Source organism: Euprymna scolopes, chromosome 13 (genome assembly GCF_053919585.1).
Source record: "Euprymna scolopes isolate OS-2025 chromosome 13, ASM5391958v1, whole genome shotgun sequence".
In the NCBI taxonomy this organism is placed as follows: domain Eukaryota; kingdom Metazoa; phylum Mollusca; class Cephalopoda; order Sepiida; family Sepiolidae; genus Euprymna; species Euprymna scolopes.
Window position 1 is genome coordinate 35509268 of NC_136494.1, and position 23116 is coordinate 35532383.

A 23116-nucleotide genomic window follows, 5' to 3' on the forward strand; every position below is an offset into this window, starting at 1 on the left:
AATAGGAAGGAACGAAAGAAAAAAAAATTAAAAATAAATTGAGATCCTTAAGTTTAAATGAAGAATGAGAATAAGCTAAGTATAGAGTAATATTAAACTTTTTTTCCTTATTGAATAGGTTTTAAACAAAAACCGTTTTTTGAATCACAGAAATAGGTTAGCCGATATTTTTGTAAATAAGCAAAGCAAATTCCAGACACGATACTAACATAGAATCCCAACAATATAACTTAGTTGATTAATCCGGATTAGAAAAATAATTAAAATCAAATAAAGAAATAAAGAAATTTAATTTAAAAAATTAATGAATAGTATTAGTAAAACATATTAAGTGGACATAGGTAATTACTGGTAACGTTGTATGATAATTTGTTTGAACATTGTTGTAAATGGAGATACGAAAATAGGTAAATATATAAATCTTTAAAAAACTTTTCAAGGATGCGATATAGGTAAAATACTTTCGCTTGTTTTCTTTTCCTTATAAGGGAAATGGTTTCCATAATGTTTTATTGTTAAAATGTTTTTTATTCAACAAGTCTGACGAAAGGCTGTTTTTGTGAAATTTTTCAAACGACATAATGTTTGAATTCGTCCGAATAGTCTTGAAACAATTATAACTAACGTTGAAATACACTATTTGTTGCTATCAATCCATTCTTTGATGTCTTGGTTTTTGTTAAAACAATATATGAATGCTCAATTATAGAATATGATAATTTTGTAGCTTATAGTCATCTCTTTTTGGCTTAAAACTTATTGGTATATGAACGATTACTGAATTTTCAATTATATAAACCCAGTAAAATTCGGAATACTATAAATAAGACTATATATATATATATGTTTCTTTATGTTTTCGGAATGAGTTGCGATTTAAAAAAAAATGTATCCATAATGTTTTATATATATATATATATATATATATATATATATATATATATATATATATATATATATATATATACTGTTTTATATATATATATATACAATATATTAATGCTCAATTATAAAATTTGATAATTTTGTAACTTACTCTTTAAGTCAACCATTTTGGCCTAAAACCCATTGGTATATGAAAATTTACTGAATTTCACGAACTCAGTACACTTACATATAAGTCTCTCTCTCTCTCTCTCTCTCTCTCTCTATATATATATATATATATATATATATATATATACACACACATATATATATATATATGCATATGTATATATATATATATATCAATAATTTGATAAATATTATTTATTTGTTTAAAAACATTTTTATGTTGTTCTATCGTTTACGTCCATCCTTAAAATACATATTTTCTTAGGTAATAAATTGAAGATATATCTAGCAGTCTTAATCAGTGAAATTTCAATTAAAAAGAACACAAAACAAATCCAAGTCATCGAAATTGTTCTCTTTTTTATTCTGGTTTCCAAGTATGATTTAATAATGAAAAACTCTATTAGATGAATCTTTGTTTTGGTAAAATATTAAAATCAACATCAAAAGACACTACAAAAAATTGGCTTCAATTTCCCTCATGTCATGTTCGTTGATTACAAAACATGTATAAAAATCATATTAAAATATTTAAACAAAAATACTTATATATTTTTCCTTGATAATTACTTCCTCTGTCTTTCTTACTGATATGCATAATTCATTACAGTAACCACCATATCACATTTCTTCTAGGTTCCATCCTGCTTTAAATATTATTAAAATTGATACTGAATTAGAAAATGAAGTAATAATGACATTTCGAAGTGGATAGTTTTCTTCCACAATAACTTTAAGTTTGGGAAGCCAAGAGAAGTGGGCATCTTGGAGGACATCTATTGCCCCCAAATTCAAAACAGAGACAGAACTCCTTAATTGGACTAGCTGAGAGGCTAATTCCCCATGGCTGGGCTTTAACAAAACCAGAAACGGCGTTCGCCATCCTCAGGCATTGTACACCTACTCATACATAACTTAGAAAACACAAACTAGAAATTTGTATCAACATTTTGCCAAATTTCCTAAGATGTAATCTTTTTCTATCACATCTATTATTAACCTTAATCTGATACTTAAAGAATGCAGTCATAACTCATAAAAAATTCACTCCCACGGTATCCTAACAGGCTCGTGTTAATTATCCCAAACAAAACACATTGCCACTTTGACAAAGAGGTTAGTATTTGGAATCTAGAGAGACTATGTAAGGTGAGCAGCGAGACATTTATTCACATAAAATTTAAACTTCCGCGTATTAGAAAGGGGATTCTAAAGGTTAGCAATCTGAGGAAATAAATTATTTCTAGTTGAAGGCTTTCCGGCGTCTAGGTACCTTTACAGTGAAGGGGTGGTATTTTGCTTCTTGACAGATTAGCCTGGGATATGTACGTCGAGGAGGCACACATTCTCTTAAAGTACTCGTAAGACAGGTAGGGGAATTCAATATTACGGCGATGGAACACGAGCTGTACCCTGATAGTACGTGGCTATTAGATTGAAGGTTATTTTTTGGATCTTATCCGAGAGAGAGAGAGAGAGAGAGAGAGAGAGAGAGAGAGAGAGAGAGAGAGAGAGAGAGAGAGAGATCCATCAGCCTAGATGTGGCAACAATAATCCATCCATGGGCGAATAATGGATTTATAAACATACAGGATACTCTCAGATGCAAGTAATTTTCTAGCACGATTTCTTTGCCGCAGCCTTGGCAATGTCCTCAGTGTATTTGTTTCAATTCCTATTGCCTGTAAATATTAAGCTGAACAGTTTTAACGATGAACTCTTAGGTAACATGCTATTAGTCATGTGTATCGACTTTGTCAATTAATACTACACTCTAATCCTATCCAGAAAGATAGGTACATGAATCCTATTTTTGTACCGGTATTTATTTCATCATCGTCAACTCCCACAGTCTTTTTGTTAAATATCTTGACAATATGTCGTAGCAAAAAAATAATTATAAAAAAAATCAATTGTTTAACTTTGTGTCAAATCAAAGATAATTTCATTTATAATTTATAGAAAACAAAGCAAATAGTTTGCTATGTATAAAAAGGCAAATTCTAGTACCGGCTCTTTTAACTTGTGCGTTCGTGTCACCTTCTGCTAATTAATATTTCCATTTTGTTATGATAAGGATACTGGTAAAAATTGAATTTAATTTGAAGAAAACTATATTTCAGTTTCTGTATTAATTAAAATATAATATTTATATACGTATTTTCGACTAGGCTAGTATTTATATCAAAGAAGGTCTAAATTTATGAAGTTAAAAATAAAGAAGAAACAAAACCTCTAAAACTGGAAATAGAATAAAAGAGAGAAAAAGACATGTTTCGTTATAGAAAGAAGAGTGAATTCATTTTATTGCTGACTATTATCCTCATCTTTTTTTTTAGTTGCTGATTCATGGCGTTTCGGTCAACTATTCCTCTGGCCTTCGTCAGGTGGTAACCGCGACGGGATAGGAACTCCGAATATCCTAACTGCATTCTTTGAGAATGCAGTTAGGAGAATCGAATCTCCTAGCTGAAACGTCGTGAAACAACATCAAAAAAAAAAAAAAAAAAAGATGAGAATTATAGTCCGCAATAAAATGAATTAACAAATAATACTCATATCAATGAATTCCAATTAAATAATATAGAAAAAGTTTCGTTATAATAATAAGAAAGTAAAATGAGAAAAAAAGTCTCATTATCGAAATAGAGTAAAGGATTACTAACTAAATTCTTGTTTTAGACGCCGAGTGTTGTTTAACTTGCTATTTGTTCTCATTCCTTCCACTAAATACAGTCTCTTACTTTCCGAATCGAATTTTTATTCCAGTAAACGATCCCTAAACGAGGCTAATCTACGTGTTTAATGTTGTAACATCGAAGAAACCCGCAGCGAAGACAGATAAAAAAATTCACATTTAAATGAGTCGCGGCAAACATTTAAAAAAAAAATGTCTGCCGAAAGTAACGATAAATGTTCCCGCTTTTTTTTTTAATGCCGTCATTTACAACGAGTTTCCCTGCACTCAGATAACAGCGACCATCATTAGAGAAAGGAAAAAAAAAAAAGGGATGTTGAATTGGAAATCGTGCTATATCGTCGAAACGGAGAAGCTGTGGGGAAAATAAGGGAAACCTCGTCGTTGTAAAGAATAAGGATACCGCTTCCTGCTTATGACAGCAATTACTTCGACGATAAAAAGAGGAAAATAAAATAAATAATGATTATTACAATAAAGGAAGAACTGTCCGCTTTGCAAAGCGGACAACAGGTCTATTCGTGTCCCTTCCCATTGACATTACTCGTGTCGAAAAGAAACGGAGATTAAAAAAGCAAACAAACAACAAAAAAATAAAAACAGAAAGATAAACCGTTGCAACTTGAGCAAATGTTATTAGGTTGGCGCAAAAATAATGTCGTTTTTTGGCGTATATGGATCTCATAAAAAACGACATTATTTTTGCACCAAACCTAATAGATGTTAGTTCAAGATTGGTTCATTGTTATGGTTTTACAGCATATCAATCATTTTCGGTTATTTAAAGTTAAATCCAATAATTCTGGTAAAAGGTTTTACGCTTTAAGTTATTTACATCCTTAAATATTTATTCATGGAGTTTGATTTCGTTGCTTTGTTTTATAGTATATCAACACTTTTCGGGTAATATAAAGTCGAATCAAGTCATTGATGAAATTTCATGCTTTATGTTCTTTACATCCTTAAATATTTATTCATGATGTATGGTTTGGTTGTTTTGTAGTAAAAACGTTGTTTTTGTTTTTGCAGAACATGACTGAGTATTGCAAAAGAAAAGAAAAACAATAAGATTAATGTTTGGTGCATTTTTGTTCAGAAAACCAGTATCTTCAAACAGTCTGGTCTGGTAGCATCAAAAGGTCAACCAGTTTTCCGTTTGCCTGCTTTCCAGTTGAATACAATATGGTTGTCTTCAAGTCTAACCTAAACAAGTTCTTGACGAGCTGTTCCACTTAAGTTAACAAATTCACCGAATTTCCATTACTAACGATTACTATATTGCCCACTTGACTACTATACACTCTTTAACTCTTATCCTCGAGTGGCATTTGGGTCTTGATAAGTGGTGATGCCTATGTAAAAAAAAAGCTATTACTATTTCGGATATAAGATGGACCTAGAAGCAATGATAACCAAGAGGCAACTCCACGTTGATCACGGCCACCAAATAAATCCCCACTACTGGACGTCTTTTAAAATAATACCAAAGATCAAATGCTTCTAACTTGTTATGACGATTACAAAACAAAGAGGTAAACCTTAAGAGCAAAAGAGTTGGCCGTTGCATGTTTCGTTGTGCTAATATGGTAACGCGTCTTTCAGAAGTTGTTGTCTTGCCAGCTGATCCGTGTCCCGGCATAACTCAGGAAATCCTATGCCCAACCTTGAACGATTCGGTGAAATTGTAAGATTTCTGGGGGGGGGGATTTTGTCTGTTGCGTATTTTTTGTCTGTTGCGTGTATATCTCATTGCGTACGTCTCTTTGTCTGTATGTATGTAATCTAGTGTGTGTGCATATATACGCGATAAAGTTCACTCTACCATTTTTACGTTATCTTGGTCTTCGTCGCTCTTACCTGCAAAAGGGAACTGCACACAAAGAATAACGAATCGGTTCAACATTCTTTCTTGTTCACCGTTCCTAACTCTTTTTTTGCGATTTTTCCCGACGCATTTTTGCACCAATCTCGACGGGGCTGTTCTGTCCAAAATCGGAAACCAGCCTGCTCTGCATGCGAGAGAAACGATGTATTCCTCTCTTTCTTTCATGTTATTCCTCTTTCTTTTTTTCCACGTTCTCTTTCATAAGAACCCGAATGACCTATTTCAGGTGCTATCGTCGACCTCAGTTACAGAGTTTGAGATACATCAGCCTTAACCCTTGAAATCTTTTTGTACTTACCAACCGTCACAGTAAAATCACAATTTTCAACATGCCGGCGTAATTCGGGATAGATTACATATCACAATCTTGTTCATGTGACTTCTCTCATATGCACTAATCTCATGTGGTAACTTGAACGAAATAAAATCCACTTTACTTTATTGGATATTTTTTTGCAAATGATTAAAAATGTCGTCTTGTATTCACAATTTCAAAATGAAAATTGTTAAAAGAATGACAGTTGGAAACTGGAGTTTCCAGACCGTAGGGAAAAAATAAGGTTATGATTTAGGAACCCATATTTAATATGTTAACTATTCTGTACTCCTACGTAACAATTTAAGAAATGAAAAATACGAATCTAATGCACCTTGAAAATACTATCTAAAAATTAGCATGGTTCGTAAGCAGTAAAAGTACCAAAACTTGGTTACGCACGTACATTTATAGATAAATGTGATTTGGGGCGTTTTTATTTATTATCTTTAGTATTCCTGTAGTTTGGAGATCGTCGTATTTAAAAAAGTATTTTGTTTATTAAATTATTAGGCGAGAGTAGAGAATAAATAACGTGTTAAGAATGGGTTTCTAAATAATAATATTGTTATCTCAGCAGGGATTGTAAACTGCAGAAGTACCGATTTCGCATGCATATTAACAGATAAATGGTGAAGGCGTTTTTATGTATTTATTTTTTATGAAATTACATTTGGTAGTTATCCAGTTAACAGACTGTGCTGAAAAAATGACGTATATTTTGAATCCCATTCATAAAATGGTAAATGTTCTGTACTTTCACCAAACAATTTACTTAGGGAAAAATACGGAAAAAAATGCATTTCACTTGAAAAATCTATCTTATACATGAAAATAGCACGATCCGTAAACAGCAGAAATACTAAAATCAGCTTAGGCAAGACTATTTACACATACGTGGGTTGGGGTGTTAAGAGACACTCACAAACATCGGTACGCATAGTGACAGAACATACATGCTCACACATATAACATATGACAGAACATATGACAGAACATATGACTGAACATATGACTGAACATATGACTGAACACACTCTAACACTAACAAAACAGAGAAAATCTAACAGGTACATCCATTTGCAATGCCTACTGATTTTACACACGCTGTCATATGTAAACTCATCTCTGCCTGTTCTACAAGTATTTTAATGGTGAATGCTCTGACGAACTGCAGACACTTGTGCCCCCACGACGTAGACACCCTCGACAAACCCCGACAGGCAGCTAAATCCCACCCCCACACAGTAGAGATCCCTAGATGTAAAAGATCTTTCTACTCCAGTAGTTTCTTCCCCAGAACCGCTAGACTCTGGAATTCCATTCCAGGTTCCTGCTTCCCTAACTGTACTGACATGCAGAAGTTCAAGTGCAACGTGAACCGACATCTTGCTGCCAAAATCCCAACATAGTGCCCCAGTAGTTGCTGCCCCTGGTAGTAGCCCCCTACACCAAAGTGGCAATGTACCTTGTTTGGGGTGAAAATGTAAAAAAAAAAAAGAAAAAAAAAGGCGACATCTGAAATGAACATGTCTACTCATTTTCTGTTTACAACTGTTGCAGCAAACCGAGAGGCAGTGTGAAGGTGCAAATCGACTGTACAACTAACGAGGTAGCCACAAAAGCAAAGAGATAATGACAATAGAAGAATCACAGACATTGATGATTGTTTAAAGACGATAGGTATTGTGTTTTCTTTACCGAGAATCGAAATAGTAAGTTATTGGTAATGGAGATCCTGAAATCAGGATCAGCCGGAGCGAGCCGAGATCAGCCACTGAACATCAGTGCGTAGTGGGATAGGGGGTTGGACGTCAGTGTGCACTGAGAAAGGAGGCAGGACGTTAATGCGCATCGGATAAGGGAGATGGACGTCAGTGGACACTTGGAACAGGTAACTGGACAGTAGGGGAGGTCGATTTTTAACTTTTTCTAGAAAATCAAAAACTTCTACGCAAGGAAAGTTGTGTGTTGGTATGGTGAGTACTAATATAAAGAAAATTGCTTGCCATCTTTCATGGTTGGATGAGCATTTAACTTTAAAGATTGTCTTATTAGACGCGCTGAAGAAACCGTTGCTTTTTAGACAATTTTATAAATATTTTACAATTTCAGTCCAAACAAATTTATTAGATTAATCATTTTAGTAAAAAGGAAAGAAATATGTTAAAATTAATATTAAAAAGTGAATCTCCCCCCCCCTGGCTGCATATAATCTTGGAACAAGTAACTGGACAGTACTTTTCTTCTACTAGAGCATTCCTTGGATACTCTGAACTCTCATTCATTAAGGACACCTTATTTAATTATTTTTGTAGAGATAGACTTCAGCATCGTTTCCCTTTTATAAGAGAGACAGAGGAATACAAACAAACAAAAGCTGCTATTGGCTAGTTAAAGAGCTACATGCTAACACGTGCGTTCATTTCGTTCTCAGATCCCAGAATGCTAATAAATACTTCCGTTTTGTGTCTTCCGTCCCCATGTCTGTTAAATATTAATTTATGGCTCTATTGAATCTTACTTCCTACCTACATTGTCCCAGAGCTCACGTTACTATAATACTGTAACACGTCATATAATGTTCATATACGCTAGCAGGGCGCCTGGTGTTGCTCGGTCGAAAAATATGCTTGAATAAGATATTTTAATTTATGCAAATTTCGTATTTATTATTACAGAGCCAATTCTCTATTGATAATTATATTGTACCCAATATATAGCAGTAATTTCTTAAAGTAAAAAAATATGACAGTTATAATCACTATTGCTAGAATCGAAACTAAAATATTTAGTACTCCAGCCTTAATCGTTACCATTTGAGCTATCATTAGACGGATGAGAAAGGGTTAAAAATGAGCCGACTTTCACGTATAAATCTATGTTTGCGCATTCGTTTAAGAAACCTTCACCATTTTTTTGTATGTAGGGTTTTGTCCGGTTCCTTACCATTGGAAAACGACCGTACAAAAGTGTGAAAAAATCTTTGAACATTGAACACGAAAGGTTTAATGTGGAGCTGAATTAAATGTTAAAAATGGGCGCGTTAAAATAATATGAATACATTTTTTTGCGCCAGTTCTTGGATTTTAAGTTTCCATATATACGTGTGGTCAAAAAGCAAGATTTCCAAAGTTATAAAAGGTGAATGTATGGAGATAGAAGGCTATGAAATCAAAGTTTCATAATAAAATGATTCTTGGTTATTGATGTTATTAAAAATGTTTTGCAGTTCAGTTGTAAAACTTTCCTTCCATTGACTACACGCAAGTACACTCCCGTGAGACTACTTATATATACTAGCTGGACGTCCGGCGTTGCTTGGTTGTACAATTTTAATTTATGCAGATTGCATATGTATTGTGATAGAATCCATCTTTTATTCATTATTATATATTACAAGAAATAATTTGCCAGATGGAATAATTCGCACACACACACACACACACACACACACACACACACACACACACACACACACACACACACACACACACACACACACACACACACACACACACACACACACACATATAATGACGATAAAAAATAATAATGATAATGTTGTTCAAATTCTGTCTGTGTTTGTTTACAATATCAAGTCAGCTGATATTTAGGCTTGATGATCAATGCCCTGGAAAAGTCACTTCTGATTAATGTTTAGTTTTAAAACATACACACGAAGGAATGGTTTGCGATACCTATTCTTTTACCGTAAATTGAATTCATTATTAAGAAAAAATTAAAATAAAATGGTGATATATGCCCGGGCTTGAACAGGGGGTCATTCGATCTGTAGTTAAATGCTTTACCACTGAGTTATATCTCCAGATGACAATGTATCACTTTTTCTTTTAAGAATTTACTAAGATTTTATTATTTTCCTTGATCGATGTAACGTAAAGTATTCTGTTTTTTTTTATCTATAAGAGGGAATAGACTATTTTTACGATCGTTTTTTTTTCATTTTTGATACTTATCAGATGAATTTCTGTACAAAACATAACTCAGAACACTGCCAGACATATAAATCACCTTTGTGTGGAATTTGCTAAAGATAGGCTCAACCGTTTCGGAACCCATGAAAAAAAAACTCACGCGCACACACACACAAGTTACTTTTATATAAGAGTGGATATATATCCCATACTCTGAATTCTAACATAAACGTTTTTCTAGGATTTTACACATAATCGCCTAAAAAAGTAGAATCCTATTTTGGAGGTTGATGAATTAGCTGATGTGATATCTACCGCCTGCATACCAGCAGTAACTTTCTTAGTTGTATAGACGCATTGCTTGTCACATCGTAGAATGTAGAACTGGATAAAAAATATAAGAATTTAAAAATCGAGACATAGCCATTAGATTGCGCTGTGGCCCATATGGTTAGGTCGTCAGTATTGCACACTTCATGCATACGACAACCTGGGTTCACGCCTATGTCGGAGCACGTCACTAATGAGATGCAGTACATCGAAGCCCACTTTGGGTCTGGCGTTGTCCGTTGTCGATGCAATTGCTCGATTCTATCTAATTCTGGGTTCTAGCTTTATCGTGAAAAGTGTATGTGAACGGGTATTTATATATCTATCTATAATCTCCTCTTAATGTCTAATATATATATATATATATATATATATATATATATATATATATATATATAGATTGTGAGATTATAATCACTTGATCACTATCGACCTTCTTGAATGAAATTTATGCTTTATGAATGTTAATTTCAACCACGTTCTCGCCACCGTTCACACTGGCCGAGGGGTTTGTTTCTTGATAATGGAGTAAGAGATGATTTTGTGAGCGGCTTCGAATCTCTAGACTCTGCACTGATGATTTCCGCAAGAATGTAACACTCGTGTCTGTAGGTATGAAAAATAATAATCGTAATAATTATATATATATATATATATATATATATATATATATATATATATATATATATCTGAATATGTGTGTGTGTGTGTGTCTGGTCACGAATAGGCTCCTATATGGTTGACTATTTAAAAAAACTGATTAGATATAATGATAGAAGATGTATCGAGACACAGGAATGGGTATATTTGATCTGGCAGAACGGTGGTTCATTAAAATTGTGGGGTCTGCGTTCACGCCTGGTCCACAAAGTATGGAAATAAAAAATTTAAAAATGTGTTTTTGATATAGATGTACATGAAAATACTTAGATAAGTATGTTTTAACTTAAATAGGGATGGTATAATAAAATTGTGAGGTCTGCGTTCGCGTCTGGCCTCCATAGAATGGAAATAGGCACACACTTTAATAAAGACTTTTCATATCTATCTGCGTAAGTATACTTTGATAATTATGTTTGAGTTTGAAGAAATATGGTATAATAAAACGATGGGGTGTTCGTTCGCGCCTGATCTCCACAGAATGGAAATATGTCACAAAGTTTAACAAGGTTTTTTTTTTATATAGATCCACAGAATGTTGTGATACGTGTTTCAGTGTGAACATGTGTGGTATAATAAATTATGGGGTTTATCTATTTTATTGTTACTTTCATCATATTTTACTTTGATTTTGATACCCCAAAATTCGAAGCTATTTCTTTATAACCCTTCCTTTTCATAACCTATCATACTTTCATAAATCAGAGTCCATTTTCTGTAGGCTGTTTTTGAACCCAGTCAACGACGGGTACTTTTGCTAGTAAAATATAAAGCTGAACGTCTGTGTGTGTGTGTATGTGTGTGTGTGTTTGTGTGTGTGTGTGTGTCTGGTCACGAATAGCCTCCTATATGGTTGACTATTTTAAAAAACTGATTACATATAATGATAGAATATGCATCGAGGATCAGGAATGTATATGTTTGATCCGGCAGAACGGTGGTTTACAAAAATTGTGGGGTCTACGTTCGCGCCTGACCCCCAAAGTATGACCCCCCCCCAAAAAAACGTTTACATTTTTATATAGATGTACATAAGAATACTTTGATAAGTGTGTTTCAATTTAAATAGGGATGATATAATACAATTGTGGGGTCTGCGTTCGCACCTGTACCCCATGGAAATATGGCACAAACTTTAACGAAGACTTTTCATATCTATTTGCGTAAGTATACTTTGATAATTATGTTTCAGTTTGAAGAAATATGGTATAATAAAATTATTGGGTGTTCGTTCGCGCCTGACCTCCATAAAATGTAAACATGTCACAAAGTTTAACAAGGTTTTTTAAAAGGGGTGAGGGACTGCAATAACACCTTAACTTTAATCTTAATTCACGTTAGCTTTTATTTATTTTTTTGAGTTGAATCATATTGTGTCGAATAAATTCACCTCATAAATTCACGTTCATATTCAAGTGAAAGCTAAAAAAAAAAAAAAAGTTGGAACTTTAGACAATTCTCGATACAAATTTTGTATAATTCTGTTTTTTTCCTTCTCCACTTGCACGCGGCAATCTTTCGAAAATAAATAAATAGATAAATAATAATAAATAAGAACGTTACTTGTTATCGTGTCAAAAGAAGGAAAAAATCCTGCTCACGTGATTACGTGTTTTTTTAAAAACATTTGCATAACCTTTTTATTTTTATTTATATATCTGTTTAAGCTTTATTTTGTCAGTGTACTAGAAGGAATTCAATTGATTACAACCCTTTCTGCGTGTTCTTTACATTACAATAATACGACCCTGAATCCGACCGCGCAATACTACACCGTTCAATACTGTAAAACTGAAACGAAGCTATTCTGCTTGAAAAGGGCGCCATTTTCTTCTTATTCATATTTATATCGATTCTTTGCTTTAAAAAACTAAAGTAATTACGTGTTTACTTTTTTAATATCCCATTTTGCTGTTTCGGATTATTTTACTAAAGTAAGTAAAGCTTCATTATTTTTCAAAACTGCTTTTGTTTCTTTGTTTTTCGATATTTCGTCGATATTATTTAGTAAAAGTGTTTAGCAGAAAAGCCAACAAACGACTAGCCGAAAAAAATAAATATACAAGAAATAAATGTTACCAAAGTCAATAAAAGTTCAGTTCATGTTTTTTTTTGTTTTGAAATAGTTTTTAATGCTCTTTACTTGAAATAATTTCAGCGAACCGAAATTAAAACGAAATTTGAGGCGATAACTATTTAAATGAATTTTTATATAAACTACACATGCCATAATCGAATATTCTTCAAGCACAAATATTGTTTATAAATATTCCTTACGTTGACGGAACTCTCTTAAATTGTTAACACAGAATGCTCAGGTGCCCCTCCTTCAAATTTAAAACGGGGCTCTCCATTTCAAAGTCGCTGCCATTTTGATTTTTTTTAAAACCGGTTCGTGAATTAAAAAAATTTTTTTTACAAACTACTTAAAAATACAAACCAATGAACTTTTCTACCATAAAAGTAACTTTTATTGACTATGGTAACATTTATTTCTTGTATATTTATATTATTTTATATATAACATTTTCTCTTTGTAAGGAAACATCATTTTCTTGGTCACTCTTGGCTACGAATGGAAACAAAGATGATATTAAAAAATATATTTTCGCGAAAATTATCTTTACTTTCATCATATTTTGCTTAGGGTAAAACTTTTGAGTGTCAAAACCTATCTCTTTACGACCCCCTCCTTTTCATACCCTATCATACTTTTATCAATCACAGTCCATTTTCTGTAGGCTGTTTATGAACCCAGTCAACGACGGGTACTTCTGCTAGTATATATATATATATATATATATATATATATATATATATATATATATATTTGTGTGTGTGTGTGTGTGTGTATAACGCTTTTCCAGAAAGAATAGATAAGTGTGATGGAAGAACTGTTATAATATCTATTGTATACTCAATTCTTGGTTACCCAAACGGCGCAACTGTTAACGCCTTTCTTAACGAATGAATACCAAAATTTTGGAATGCCTAAATCTTAACTTAATAAACCATTTTCAGATCTGGGTCGTACATGTTGGAAATGGTGCGACAGATACTAATCAATGTGACACTAATAATGGTGGAGGTAAGGTATGGGAGGTAAGAGAGTATGGGAGAGAATGGGAATATAGGAAGAAGGATAAGAGAATGATTACACTAGATAGATAGATAGATAGATAGATAGATAGAGAGAGAGAGAGAGAGAGAGAGAGAGAGAGAGAGAGAGAGAGAGAGAGAGAGAGAGAGATGGATGGAATGAGAGAGTATGGCAATATGACCAATGGAGAGAATGTAAATATGAAAGAGAATTAGATTACGAGAGATAGATAGAAAGGGAAGGGAGTGCAAGAGAGAGAGAGAGAGAGAGAGAGAGAGAGAGAGAGAGAGAGAGAAGGGGGAAGTGATTTGAGAAAAATGAAATATGGGTAAAAAAAGAGGGGTGAGAGGGAATGGGATTAGAAGGAATAGAACAGAAGAGAGGAGCTGATAGAGGATTACAAAATGAGAAAGAGGGAGGGATAAAGTGGGAGTGAGGGGAAAAAGATAGATAACATGAGAGGGGGTGGTGAAAGATTGGATGTAAGAGAATGAAAACATGAGAGAAAAAAAGAAAGAGAGCAATGGGATGAGAGAAGAATGGAATCTAGGTAAAAAGAGAATGATAAGAGAACGAGAATACGGGCGAGAGAGGAAATATGAGAGAGAGGGGGGCATAAAAAATGAGAATATGATAGGAGGAAAGAGCGGGTGAGACTGAGGTTATACGAGAGAATAAGAATATCTAAATGTAAAAGAGCGAAGACGATTACAACTACGTTTACTTCTGTCTTCTAAGGGAAAATAATGACAACTTAATGATAAACATTCGTACCAATCTTAAAGAGGTGGGATGGGGGGGGGAATCTTCCGGAGGATAAGTTTATTTAGCACATTATTTTCTTTCAAATTTTTAATGCAAAGCTTGCAGCATTTTTGTTCATTTTAAATTTAAGTAATTATATTTTTATCAGCCGAGAAGCCATTAATGAAAACTAAAAATAGATGATGAAACCAATGAAACCAAATGCAGAAACTGAACCCAAGTTATGATAATAAATTAAGGTAGATATGACACCTTTTCAAAAATCTGTTATAATCTCGGTGTGCCGTGTTCAAATTTTCTCAAGACTACTGAGGTCCTGGGTATGACCTTAAACTATATCAAATGGTGAGGCCCCAGCTTGTGGGCTTTGGGGAGTGTGGAGCCACCCTTTAATTACCATTGCTCCCAGGTCCACTCTGACCAGGAGTGATAGTACCTGTTAGGGTCCCAACTATGTGTTAAATAGAAACCGACTTGAAAACAACAAATATATTCTATTAAAATTTTTTTCTTCAAAATCTTTGGATTCGGCATTAAATAACCTGAAAAGGGTAGATATGCCGTAAAACCAAAACCAACCAACCAACCAACCAACCAATCAAGATTACTGAAACAGAGCGCGAACGCGCTTATGCAAATGCCGACCCGTATGCGAAAAAGAAGGACATGAAAGTAGCATGTGCACAGACTGACGATCACGTTCAAGAACATTGGACGTTCATCACGTTCAAGAACACGTTCGAAACGACATTCGAGACAACAAAGGACAAAAATCAGTGAGAAGAGGCACGATCACGGTTTATTCGGGAAAAGTATCCGGAAATAAATCTCGTTGTTAAAAATAGGAGTTTAGTTATTACTTGTCCTATGCTCCTTCCGTTGTACTCTGCTAAAACGTGTTGGCTCTACGTGAGTAAACCTGTGTAACGTTACATTACTATATCACTCTCAACATTATTCTTGCGAAGGTATGAATCCATATATCCTACATCCAACTAGATATGTACGGGAACTGTTGTCATATTTGGATTGGTGAATCTGTTTTTTTTTCGTCCATGAACGCTCAATAAACCAAATGAAATATTTTTATACATATATGCGCGTGGTGCTTATAAAAGAGTTTTTTTTTTCTTTTCTACAGCTTGTTTCTCTTGGCCGCGTTTCTTGAGTGGTCGTGTCTTCCAGTGATTTGCGTTTGTCTAATTAACTAGACAAATTAACGTATATAAAAACTTCAATACATTTTGCTGAGTTCTTCAAGGTTTTATTGAAAACTTAGGATAGAGACACTAATTACTAATACTTTACTTGTTAAACTTATTTTCTATCTAACAAAATGAGCGACACGCAGATAGACAGAAACATTTGTATTATTCAACTTAGATTATTTCTACATTTATTAGGGTGCCATATTCTTATGCTTCCAACGCAAACCGATTGAAAGCCTTAGTTTTATCTCGCTCAAAAAACGTAACGCATTCATCATATCATGATATCGTTCGATTGTTTGGTCTATAGAGTTTGAATTCTGCTTCCTGGTTCAACTGATTTCACCCGTCTGAGTATAATTCTGTTTAAAAACAGGTTATCATGACATGCACTTAAAGTGATCCTTGCCAAAATCCACACTAGCTAGCCCAATCGCTACTTACTGACGTATGGTCTCTACTATGTAACACATCTCTGTCCGATTTGAAGGTTATTGATAAGCTACAGAAACGTATCTGTGATTTGATTTGCTCCTACTCTTTCCTCTTCTCTGCAATCTTTTTCTCGCAGACGTGATGTTGCTAGTCTCAGTCTTTTCTATAAATACTATTAAATGTCTGATATATTCCTTGCATCATTTGTTCTATCTCGTTTGGCTCTTTAACCTAGTGGTCTGCATCAATTTGCTGTTTTGATATCTAATTGTAATATAGCTTCTTATTCCAGTAGCGTCTTTTCAAGAAATGCAGGCTTATGGAAGCCGTTTTCCTTTTGACTATTTTCCTTCCTTGTTCCTTTTTTTTCAAGAAAAGGTCAATAAGCATCTGATGTCTTTGCAGCAATCATCTTTCATTCTTGTTAGCTTCTTGCATTAAGTGGCTTCACACCTTGCCTGGTGTGATTTCCATGAGAAAGACTCAGATGCCACTAAATAATAAGGATTAAAGAAGAACGTAGGTTACATTGGTCGAAACTTTGTAAAAATAACACTCAAGAAATTGCACCATACAGCTTCACGCTATCATCAGATGTCACTTTTATCCACTGATACGTTGGTGTACCTGTTTTAGTTGCAATTATATTTGCTTTATTAAAAGTGCTCATTATTATTATTTACTCATTAGGAATAGGCACACACGTCATTATCAAAGATTTCTCTTTGAGAACAACTTGTGGTGTTCTCTGGAGTCTGAGTGACAACAAGTCTCCCCAGATTACCAGCACTTTCCACCTCTTTCGATAACCTTTCAGATAAATTTGTGTTATCACAACAACCGCTTATCATTGGTTTCTCATTGGCAGCGATTATTTATCTTCACTGGAATTTGGGTGGCAGTAAGCCTCCTCAGGGTCCCAGTCCTCTTTGCACTCATCCATTGGAGGTCTGTCTGGTGCTCTCACTTCTGGGTCATCGTATCTTCCTTGGTCCTCCTCACTTATTTGGTGTGGCGCCAGTTTATGGTGACACACACAAAGGCAGGTTGGTTAAGTTACAATTATACAGTTTCAGCTTTCATGATTCCATGTGATGTCCCTTCGTGTTTTACATACGTATCAGTTTCTTTATGTCCGGCTTTTGCCTGTAGCTCATGTGTGTTAGTCTCCGTAATCAAGGGATTTCCTTATATTTCTGCATTTTTCATTATTGTCATCCCGTTGTATCTTTTCAGCCATCCATCTGATTCCTATATGTAGATAGACTATTTTTCAGGCACCTAATTCTTGGAAAATATTTTTTAAATTACTTATTGGATTTAATAACGTTTTTTTTTTTTTAGTAATTTACTGGAAATAATTGTGTTGGTTTTTTTATCCGGAAAACATTCTTTTCTTGGACTTGAATTTATATTTCTACTTATCAACTCATAAATAAAAATCATTTTAAAACATACAATTTTTACCACATCTGAAGAAAATAGATTGAAGAAAGAGTTTCTGTTTTAATTTTCATCATCCCACCCCTCTTAAAATCTGTGAGGGAGTTTGTAATTATTTTGCTTAAAAATCGCAAAAAACCTGTAATAATATAAATCCACTTCACTTTGAATCATTTTTCTTCCGCGTTTCTGCCTGCCCATAGATTTGATTGAGGCCGTGACTTTACGATTACTGATTAAAATAACGATTAAAAATTGTCATATCGACCAGTCACGTTTTTATTGAATAGAATTTTATATTTGAATGTCAAAGAAAAGTATAAACTTAATATAAAGTCAACAATTAGGTTAGATACTACTTGGCTCTTATTTCATTCTAGTTTCACCCTTATTATAAAATTTAATGAGTGCTTTCATAGTACTTTGAACGGATTAGGTAATTTATGTGTAAAACGCCTTTCAGAATACGAACATTTCAAGCTACGAAAGCCAAGCCGGAACCAATTAATTTCGTATCTAGAGGTTCCACTGTACCTTTACTTAATAAGAATAAAGTAAGACATAAATATGAAAAAATATAAAAAAAATACAGTCCTACTCAAAGAATAAGAATTATTTCTCATAGTTAGTTGATTTTAAGGTGACTATTTAAGAATGCTACATATTAGAAACCTGCTGGATCGGATTAAGTATTTAAACATTATATTATAGCAAAAAACAAAAAACAAAAACAAAACAAAAAAAAACAACAAATAAACAAAAACACAAAAACATGATACAATAATTATCAATAACGTTGTCTTGTCAGAATAACTTTAATTTGTCTACTTAAATACCACGAAAGTCACTCCAAAAATAAAGCCTCTCATTTATTTATTTTATTTATTTAACAGGAGTGGTACCATTATTACGTTGTGAGGTGGCCATATCAACGTACAGACATATTGATGTGTGACAGAGACTTACTCAAATTTTGTGTCGTGTAACTGTTTGTGACATGTCTAATGTTTATTGTGGGTTCTTTACTATGTGAACCCAAGTAATCTTTGTGACCTATTTGAGTTCGCTCCGTGATCGTCTAATGTTCTTATGCGGGTGTGTGTGTATGTCATACATGTATATTTTCAACTACGTCTTTGATTTTGTGGTTCACCTAGGTTTCCTCTTGTTCTCAGAGGGGAAGCTGGAGCTGTTTGAACGAATGTATTTCACTATAAAAACGATGGTTGGTTTTATATTAGTTTTTATTTCACTTCCCAAATGTCGACGCAGAAGAATGGAAAGTGAGTTTCGTTTGCTTGTGGTTAATTCTAATAGTCTCTATTTTTGAGGCACGCCGTCTCCCTCCCAACACGCGGGGGCACAACCGTTAGCTTGTCCGCTCTTCTTTACATCCAAATTTCAACTCCAGCTAACCTGATTGCATGAGAATCACGTCCTTCCGGTCCGCTATTTTTAGAGCTTCCGGTGCAACGTGTCCATTTTATAACTCGATAATGTTTTGACAACTTTTTATCAAAACATAACTTTCATATCTCATATCTTGTTTACCTCACCAGTTAGATAGATAGTTAGATCGAGATAGATAGATAGATCAAGATAGATAGATAGATAGATAGATAGATAGCTAGAAAGAAAGATAGAGAGCTAGATCTAGATAGATAGATAGATCGAGATAGATCACATAGATATATAGATAGTTCGACAGACAGATAAATAACCGATAATTTCTCTTCTGTTCAACAACTTCATATCTCATATCTTGTTTACCTCACCAGTTAGATAGATAGTTAGATCGAGATAGATAGATAGATAGATCAAGATAGATAGATAGATGGATAGATAGATGGATAGATAGATAACTAGAAAGAAAGATAGAGCGCTAGATCAAGATAGATAGATAGATCGAGATAGATCACATAGATATATAGATAGTTCGACAGACAGATAAATAACCGATAATTTCTCTTCTGTTCAACAACTATATAACACCATTAAAACGAATGACCTATTATATTCGCTAATTTATTTTTCAACATAGTCATCACTATTCTCAATGCACCTTTTCCTCCGATTAACGATGGCTGTCCATGGACGTCTGTAGTGTGCATTGGCATATAAGTGTCGTTCCAAAGTAGGATCTATTTTCGTTTTTTTTTCTGAATTCAAAAAGTTGCAGAGCTACGAAGCTCGAAAATTTACTTTTCTATATAGTCACCACCATTCTCAATATACATTTTTCAGGAATTCAATGACGCATCTCTGCTTCTAACGCACATGCATGGCAGTGGTTGCTTGTTTAGAGTTCTACACCGTCAATGTCTGCAACAGAGAGATAAAACTTTCAGTTCATGAAGACATACGTTCAGTTATCATAATGAAATTTGTAATCCCCCCCCCCTGATACATTTGGCGAAATGAAAAAATAGGAAGCACTACCTTTGGAACACTCTCTGTAGATACGTAGAACTGTTAAAATCTGGTCGACATTATTTTATTGGAGAGAATGGGAATATAAGAAAGAGAATGAGAGAATGACTATATTAGAGAGAGAAAGAAAAAGATAGATGAGATTAGAGAGTATGATAATATGACCGAGGGAGAGGATGAGAAAGTGGAGATGAGAGAATGTAAATATGAGAGAATGAGACTAGGAGAGAGAGAGAGAGAGAGAGAGAGAGAGAGAGAGAGTGAGAGAGAGAGAGAGAGAGAGAGAGAAGGAAGAAGTGATCTGAGAAAAAAAAACGAGTTGAGAGAAAATGGAATATAGTTTAAAAAAAAGGTGAGAGAGAATGGGATTATGAGCAAAATATTAGATAAATGTCAGTGCGCGATTTCTGTATCAATGATTTTGCTAACCTGGAAAGACATTATCATGACGAACGAATATATACTACACTATCCGCGGATGATGGTATAATTACGAGCAAGCATATGCTATACTATCCTGCTAATGAAAATGTCTTTTATATAGAGTAATAAATAATAATATTACTTCCATTTAATAATAATAATAATAATAATAATAATAATAATAATAATAATAATAATAATAATATTAATAACAATAATAATAATGATGATAATAATAATAATAATGATAATAATAATAATGATAATGATAATAATGATAATAATAATGATAATAATAATGATAATGATAATAATAATAATGATAATAATGATGATCATGATGATGATCATAATAATAATAATAATGATAATAATAATAATAATGATAATAATAATAAAGTATAACGATAATAATAATAATAATAATAATGATGATCATGATGATGATCATAATAATAATAATAATGATACTAATAATCATCACCGTTCCTTCCAATAGAAAAATGATACCAAAGAGTCGAGAAGAGTCAAGGAGGACTGAAAGACCAAGGAGAGAGTGCTAGCCAGACCTCTGCTGAACAAGCACGAAGAGAACTGGGGCCTTGGGGTGGCTTAGTGCCACTCAAATTCCAGTATAAACCAATGGCCACTGCTAGCGAGAAATCAATGGTAAGAGGCTGTTGGGATGACGCAAATTCATTGCAAATGCTATCAAAGGAGGTGGAGAGAGTTGGACGTCTGGGAAGACTCTTTGTCACTCAGTTTCCAGAGAACACCACAGGTTTCCAAACCGATCGTTTGTTGACTTGTGTGAAAGCTCCATGTGAGCCAATAATAATAATAATAATAATAATAATAATAATAATAATAATAATAATAATAATAATAATAATAATAATCACCAAATAATCGAGGAGAATCAAGGTGGGCAGAAAGACCGAGGAGAGAAACACTAGGCAGGCTTCTGCAGGATGAATGCAAACAGGACTGGGACCTTGGGGAGGCTTATTGCCATCCAAATGCGAGTGAAGACCAATGGTCACTGCCAACAAGAAATCAATGGTAAGCAGCTGTTAAATAACACAAATTCATCTGCAAAGGAAATCGGAAAAGGTGAAGTGTCATGGACATCTGGGAAGACTTGTTGTCATCCAGACTACAGAGAACACCCCAAGTTGTCAAAGAGAAATATTTGATGACTTCTCTCAATGAGTAAATAAATAAATAATAATAATCCCGGCCGCCAAAGCAGCAGAGATTAGACCATTCCTCTAACGACCTGGTTCCTGTTGATTTTGCTGTGGATGTTCTGTGCAGTACTAGGAGGTCCACCCTCCCAGGCTTTGCTTCCTCTCTTTGAAAAAGAGTTAGTTTATTGCTAATCGCCTTAGGCGACCTCACCGGGGAATGCTGACGGGGCTTCCCAGGCACCTTTGCAGGTCAGAGTGCCTCTCGTCAAGGGTGCTGACTTCTCAATCCCACTTTCTGACCCTAGTGTCACAGTTCTTGCAGTGAGAGAAAACTAAATATATATTTTGTTAATCTGAGTAATAGGTTATTGGCCTTTTGGCCAATATCACATGTAGTATCTGTTCTGACCTTGATCAATGGAGGAGAAATTTTTCTAGACTAAGGCAATTTTAATTTTTGTTCCTATCCAGAATGCCCTGCTTTGAGGAGCTGGACTTCCGCCACATTAAAAACCGACCTTGTGTCTAACTCTGCTCTCGTGGAGAGGCAAGTAAATAATAATAATAATAATAATAATAATAATAATAATAATAATAATAATAATAATAATAACTAGCAGGAAATTGGACAGAATGAAAAATATATTTAATCAACAAATATGTTTTTATAAAATTGATATTTTTCTAGATAGCGCAAAAAACTGTTTTGGACAGAAAAACCAACGACAAATATGAGTTTATTAATATTTTCATGAAAATAGTATTTTTGTATTTTTAATATAGAACTGATCCTAATGAGACAAATTAATAATTATTAATATACATTCACAAATTAATATTGTGCTACATAGTTCAATACAAATAATAAAATCATATTGTAAGAGACAATCTTTAATTTACTCTTTCAGTCCAACACCTCTTAGCAGACAATTTTTCTCATTTTTTGCCCTATTTCTTTCGAATATACCCTTTTTACAGAACATTTTGCTGACTTCTTTCTTTGGTGAAAGACCTCTGCATGTCGATCGAATTGCTTTCTCGCACCATTACAACAATGATCATATATTATTATAATGTGGAAAACGAGGCTACATCAAAGGAAGGACACCCTCATATTCTTATCCAGGGTTGCTAGATGGGCCTTTGTAAAGCCAAATATTGCGAATTTGGCATTTTTTAAAAGCAATTTGGCTTTCAAAAATTGTATTTGGCCTTTTCAAAGCGTAAACTAAGGAAGGA

General features: G+C 33.8%; 1 pseudogene; it reads left to right on the forward strand.

Annotated features, from left to right (window-relative positions):
- Positions 1 to 22237: 22237 nt before the first annotated feature.
- Positions 22238 to 22398, forward strand: LOC145292503 (U2 spliceosomal RNA; annotated as a pseudogene).
- The last annotated feature ends 718 nt before the right edge of the window (positions 22399 to 23116 follow it).